General features: G+C 34.2%; 1 pseudogene; it reads right to left on the bottom strand.

The window, feature by feature from the left end:
• Positions 1 to 1,179: 1,179 nt before the first annotated feature.
• Positions 1,180 to 1,298, bottom strand: LOC120608447 (uncharacterized; annotated as a pseudogene).
• Positions 1,299 to 6,711: the final 5,413 nt, after the last annotated feature.

Genomic DNA, 6,711 nt, shown 5'->3' with positions numbered 1-6,711 from the left:
CTTCGAGAAAATGTCTATTTGTATCTTTTGCTCATTTTTTAACTGGATTGTTTGCTTTTTTGTTATTGAGTTGTATGAGTTCTTTATTTTGTACATTAACCCCTATTACACACATAGTTTGCAAATATTTTCCCATTCTGCAGATTACCTTTTATATTCGATGGTTGTTTCCTTTGCTGTGCAGAAGCTGTTTAGTTTGATGTAGTCTCACTTATTTATTTTAACTTCTCACCTCCAGTTTTAGAGTCTTATCCAAGAAATGATTGCCAAGACTAATATGAAGAAATTTTTTTCCCCATGTTTTCTTCTAAATGTTTTACAATATCAGGTCTTATATTTAAGGCTTTAATCCATTTAAGTTGGTTTTTGTGAGAGGTGTAAGATAGAGATTCAGTTTCATTCTTTTGCATATGGATATCCCATTTTCCCAACAACATTTATTGAGATTATCCTTTCCTCATTGTGTATTCTTATTGCCTTTGTCAAAAATTAGTTGACTTTATATGCATAGTTTGTTTCTGGGCTTTCTATTCTGTTCTACTTGTCTGTGGGCCCGTTTTTATAGCAATACCATACTATTTTGATTACTATAACTTTATAATATAGCTTATAAAAGAGACGTGTGATGCCTCCAGCTTTGTTAATCTTATTCAAGATATTTTTGGTTATTCAGTTTTTTTGTGTGTGTACAAGATGATTTAATATATATATATATACACATTGTGAAATAATTACCAAAATCAAAATAATTAACACATTATCACATAATTAACTTTTTCTTGGTGAGAACACTTAAGATTTACTCTCAGCAATACAATCTTAAGATAGTTTTTTTTTTTATGTTTCTGTGAAAATGCTATTGGGATTTTGATAGAGATTGCATTTAATCTATCAATTGCTTTGGATATTATGAATTTTTAACAATATTAATTAACCATATCATAGGATACTTTTTTATTTGTGTCTTTTTCAGTTTCTTTCATCAATCTGTTAAAGTTTTCAGTGTGTAGGTCTTTCATCTTCTTGATTGAAGTTATTCTTAATTATTTTATGGTTTTTGATGCAATAGTAAATGGAATTGCATTATTATTTTTTTTTCAAATAGTCTGTTGTTAGTGTATAGAAAAACTGGTTTTTGTAGGTTGAATTTATATCTAGCAACTTTCTTTTTTATCTTTATGCCTACAGCACCTGGTCTTCCTAGGTGGTCTCCCATCCAAGTACTAACCAGGCCCAACTCCGCTTAGCTTCCGAGATCAGACAAGATCGGGCTTGTTCAGGGTGGCATGGCCGTTGTCCATCAACTTTCTTAAGTCCATTCATTCTTTTGGTGGAGTCTTTATGATCTCGTATTTACAAGTTCATATCATTTGTAAACAGAAAATTTTTTGTCCTCCTTTCTAATTTGGATGCCTTATATTTATTTTTCATACCTAATTGCTGTGGCTAAATTTTCCATTACTATGTTAAATAGAAGTGGTGAGAATGAGCATCCTTGCCTTGTTCTTGATGTTATAAAAAGGTTTTTAACTTTTCACTTTTGAGTATGATGATAGCTGAGAGCTTGTCATATATAGCTTTTATTATGTTGAGGTACATTTTTTCTATACCTAATTTGTTAAGGGTTTTTATCGTGAAAAGATGTTGAAATTTGTCAAATGGTTTTCCTGCATCTTTTGAAATGAGGTGTATCACATTCATTGATTTTTGTGTATTTTGAACCATCCTTGCATCTCAGAGGTAAATCCCATTTGAATGTGGTATATAATCCTTTTTCTGTGTTTTTGAATTCAGTTTGCTAGTATTTTCTTGAGAACTTTTGCAGCTATATTCATTAGGGGTATTGGCCTATAATTTTTTTTTTCTTTTAATGTTCTTGACTGGCTTCAGTATCAAGGTAATGCTGATCTCATTAAATGAGTTTGGAAATTTTCCTTCTTCAATATTTTGGAAGAGTTTGAGAAGCATTGACATTAATTCTCCTTTAAATGTTATGTAGACTCCACCAGTGAACCTATCTGGTCTTGGGTTTTAATTCGTAGTGTCCTAATTCCAGGGATCTGGGCACAGCAGCAACTGGGGCCCCCAGGAGCAGGTCTCACTGCAGTGACAGCTCTAGTTCCAAGGAGGAGATGCAGCAGTGGAGGCTCTAGGAACCTCCATCAGCTGGATTCAGTGTTGGTGAAGATGTTGGAAGTCCTAGTTACAAAGGCTAAAAACATCCATGGTGGTGTGACTTGCTGAGGTTCTCTCTCCTGCTCTCCTCTTCCCCATTGAGTAAAAGCCTTCTAAGGGGATCCTTTCTGGTGTCAAGCTCTCTGGACTGTGGGCTGGGATGACATAGGTAAAATGCTTCCTACTCTTTGTGGCCATTTTTAGTTTTTGAGCTCCTCAGGGTTTCTGCTGCTTCTTTGTTGTGGTACACAGCCTTCTAGAGCTTTGTTTGTCAGTTTATAGTTTATTTGTTCTTTTTGTAGTTTTTGTGGGCGAGACAAGCATTGAGACCTCCTAGCTTGCCATCTTGCTGACATCATCTCCCTGTTTTTATTTTTAAAATTTTGTTGTACTTTTATCTTGTATCTTATTTTATTCTTTCTCATTTTATTTTATTTATCAAGTCAGTTACATCTCTAAGCCCCAATATCTGACCTGGAAAATAAGAACAATTGTATTTACCTTAATAGCATTATTTTGGGATAAAGCATGTAAATTAATACCATATTACAGAATTAAAACTTTACTTATTTATATTTGGATATGTCTAGTATAAGCACTTTAAAAACTAGTATTTGTTCTTGTTATAAAATTTTTCAAATATATTTGCATCAGTTATTTTTTTACTTTGCATCTCTAATTGAACAGCAATGTCCTCTGTATGTGTTTCTTCAGCTGGAAAATGGAAATGATTTAATTATACTACCTCACAAGGTACAACAAAATATGTTTCCAAATTTTGTCCCTACAGTTGTTGGAAATGAAGTCCAGTGCTTCTTGCTCCCGCTCTGGGGCTCACTTAGCATGGCAAGAAAGGCATAAAATACAGGCTCAATTCTTAACTTGGAAAATAGGAACAATTACATTTACCGTAACCTATTTTTTTTTAAATCCCATATTTAAGGCAATAAAGAATAGGTCCATGTTTTGAACCATGATGATAGATTAGGTCTTCAGTGAATATTTTTCAATTGACAAACCAAATTTATTTTTTTAAGTGGAGAAAGGAACCAGAGGTTTGACAAATGTGGTCCTCTGTAATAAAATAGGCAAATCTCATAGAAAAACATTCATAAATTTTGTAGTAAAACCCAGAGTTTAAAATAAGAACTGGATTTGAATAGCCAAATTTCTTTGCTTCTCTAAAACTATTATTACTATTCAATTATTATACGTATAATCTATGTTCATTATTGAAAATGTAGAAAATACAATTAAGAAAAAAAAATCTTCAATAATTACTTAACCAAGAGATTACCCTTGTCAGCAATTCAGTATATATACCTCCAGACATTTCGTGTGTGTGTGTGTGTACATGTGTGTACATACTGAAAAAATAAATATTTTTAAATAAAAATAGAATTATATTATTCATGGTTCTCTGTTTTGCCCACTTACATCTTGAATATATTTCCATGATAAAAGTTTTAGGAACCTTTAAAGCTTATTTTTATAAAGTTACTTTCCAATGCAACTTTTTTCATGCAGAGTTTCAGTCTGGAGAATCCTTTCATAATGCCTGCTGGAAACTTCATTCTTGAGTTTGCTGCAATATCTGCAATCAGCCGATTATGCTACTTAACTAGGATTACTATAGAACTGATTTTGGTCAAATGAAAAATCAAGTATCAAGAAGGTATGAGTTTCCAAGTACAAGTGATCTTCTTTCTGCTGCTTTCAGCAGTCTTGAAATAATTTTCGAAAGTAAGCATAAAGAAATAGAATTTGCTTCACCCCTTGAGGGAAGAATGACTCAGTTAAGAAACATCTCTCTCATCAGTAGTTACGTTGGAGGTGCTCATCATAATTTTCTGCTTTGTAATAAAACTTCACTCAGGAATAGCTAGAAGGATTTCCACTTCTCTGGGGATGGCAATGAGGAGAAGGCAAATCTTTGTAAAGATAGAAGTGCTGAGTGACATCCATGTAACTGCATAAAGAGGATCTAGGCTCTTATGGAGGACTTATTACTTGTAATGACAGTTCTTGGGGTTATGGGTATGCTGGCTGTGTTTTCCCAAAGCTTTGCTAGAGAAACATTCCCCAAATCCTGGACTGTCATTCTTCATATGACATACATTCTTCATATGACATACTGAATATGTCCTCTCATTCCAAAGAATTCTAGAGAAAAAACCTGAGGCCTCTGAAATCTGTTATTAACTCCCACAACCTGTAAGTTTGTGGTGTTTTCACGGCTGCTAAACTTCAAAGAGGGCAAATGCATATGATTTACTTATATCATTTTTGAAGATGTTTCATGTTCAGCCAAATTAGAAAAAAAAATTCTTACTTCTTCCCTGTGGTATGGAGTTGCGCTATTGAAAACAGAGAAAGCTTAGAGAACTTTCCAATGGCAGGCCTTTATATTATGCTTTTTGGGGGTGATTTTTAAATTTGGGTTCCTAATTACCATGCCAAAAAGAAGAGTATTATTTTTCTTCTGCTAGTTTCCCTAAAACCTACAAAATGTTCACATTGCTCCACAGGGGCCCCCTAACCTCAATATTTTTACATGTAGTGTTTCTTTTTCTTTCTGAATGCTAGAGTATTAGAAACTCTACAAATGATTAAGCTGTATATTAATCCATCCATAACTTATTAAAAAGTTTGTTCTATTTCAACTCTTAGGCATGTCTACTTATTTTCATCAGTAATAAGAAGAGAAAGGGTTAAAAATAAACCATCATTTTCTGGGTTTATTAAACATCAGAAACTATACTGGGAAATTTGCATATGCTACCCAGATGTCAGCTTATATTACCCTATGCATTGAGATTTCCATAATTTTGACAAAAGTCTTCTAGTACACATTGTGGGAAAAGTCCAGTGCTCTCCCTGTGATTTCTATGAATTCTCACAGAATTATGGTCTCTTTATTACATCTATTTTTGACTTCCTGCTTCCACAAATCTTTCTATCTCAATCTCCCTCCCAAACCCCTCTGACACAAAGCCAATCGAGAAACTCTGTTCCTTCCCCTTGATTTCCTCCCAAACTACTTGTATAAGCAATGTCTAGCAAAGAACCAGATTTAGAACCAGAGATTTTATACTGATGCAAGGTGAGCAACTTGAAAATAAATTTTAGACATGCTTTTTCTTCCAAGTGTTTTGGCCATACTGGTACAAGGAATTTCTCACTGATTATCTTTTTCCACAGGTTCCAAAATATACTTCCATGTTGCTCAGCCCTCTCTCTCAAGATTCCCTTTATATCTCTCTGCTACTCTGTTTGCCAGGCTCCTCCAGAGTCATTCTCCTCAAACTTATTTCTTCTCATTTTATTATATCAAGCAATTTAGTCTGTATCTCTTTATTCATTGTACTAATCTGCTCCTGCTGTCATAATAAAATTCCACAGCCTGTAAAGCTTAAACAACAGAAACGTATTTTCTCACAGTTCTGGCAGCCGGAAGTCCAAGATAAAGGTGCCATCAGGGATGGTCTTTCTCATCGATTTGCAGAGGGCTGCCTTCTTTTTGTATCCTTACACGGTCTTGTCTCTGTGCTCACACCCTCCTGGTATCTCTTTCTCCTCTTATAAGGAAACAAGTCCTACTGTATTAAAGCCCTGCCTTTATGACCTCATTTACCTTAATTATCTCTTTAAAAGTGCACTCTCTCTCTCTCTCTCTCTCTCTCTCTCTCTCTCTCTCTCTCTCTCTCTCTCCCCCCTAGAAATGGATAACATCGTAACTGAATAATGGTCTCCCAAAGTCCTATGCAGATGTGGCTAAGTTTGTGGTTTTTAGATGTAGAATTATCCATGTGGACCCTAAATGCAATCACATGTATCCTTATAAAAGTGAAGCAGAGTGAGATTTGACACACATAGAAGAAAATGTGTGAAGATTAAACAGAGAAAGATTTGAAGATTGGAATGATATGGCCACTAATAATACCAATAATACTAGTCAATAATACCAGCAGCAATCAGAAACTGAAAGAAGCAAGAAGTTGATTCTCCTCTAGAGCTTCCAGAGGGAGTGAATCTCTGCTGACATCTTGATTTTAGCCAATGATACTGATTTTAGACTTCTGCTCTCCAGAACTATTAGGGAATCAATGTATATCATTTTAAGCCATCAAGTTTGTGGTAATTTGTTATAGCAGTCACAGGAAACTAATACAGATGGGAAAAGAATAAAAACAAATTTCCTTATTGATGAAAATGTATGTTCTCACCAATGCCCTTCCTCTACCACACACATTTTAGGAGTCAGGAGACGTAATATAGGGAGATTAAATAACTTTTTACCCTGATACACATACTTTATTTCTACCAATTTTTCAAAAATCTTTTGAGGTAAGAATTATGATTTTGCTCTTATTGATAAGGAAACTGAAACTCAGAGAGCTTAAGTAATTTGCCAGAGGGTACACAACTAATAAGTGGTAGAACCAAGATTTAAACTTAGAGAAAGAAAGTTCAAGGTATTAAATTAATGTGTAAGAAAATATGAGGTACTGTCAAGGAGAAACTAAAGCAGGAACT

This window comes from Pteropus medius, unplaced genomic scaffold (genome assembly GCF_902729225.1).
Source record: "Pteropus medius unplaced genomic scaffold, Ma_sr-lr_union100, whole genome shotgun sequence".
Taxonomy (NCBI): domain Eukaryota; kingdom Metazoa; phylum Chordata; class Mammalia; order Chiroptera; family Pteropodidae; genus Pteropus; species Pteropus medius.
This window is presented reverse-complemented; position numbering and strand designations above follow the sequence as displayed.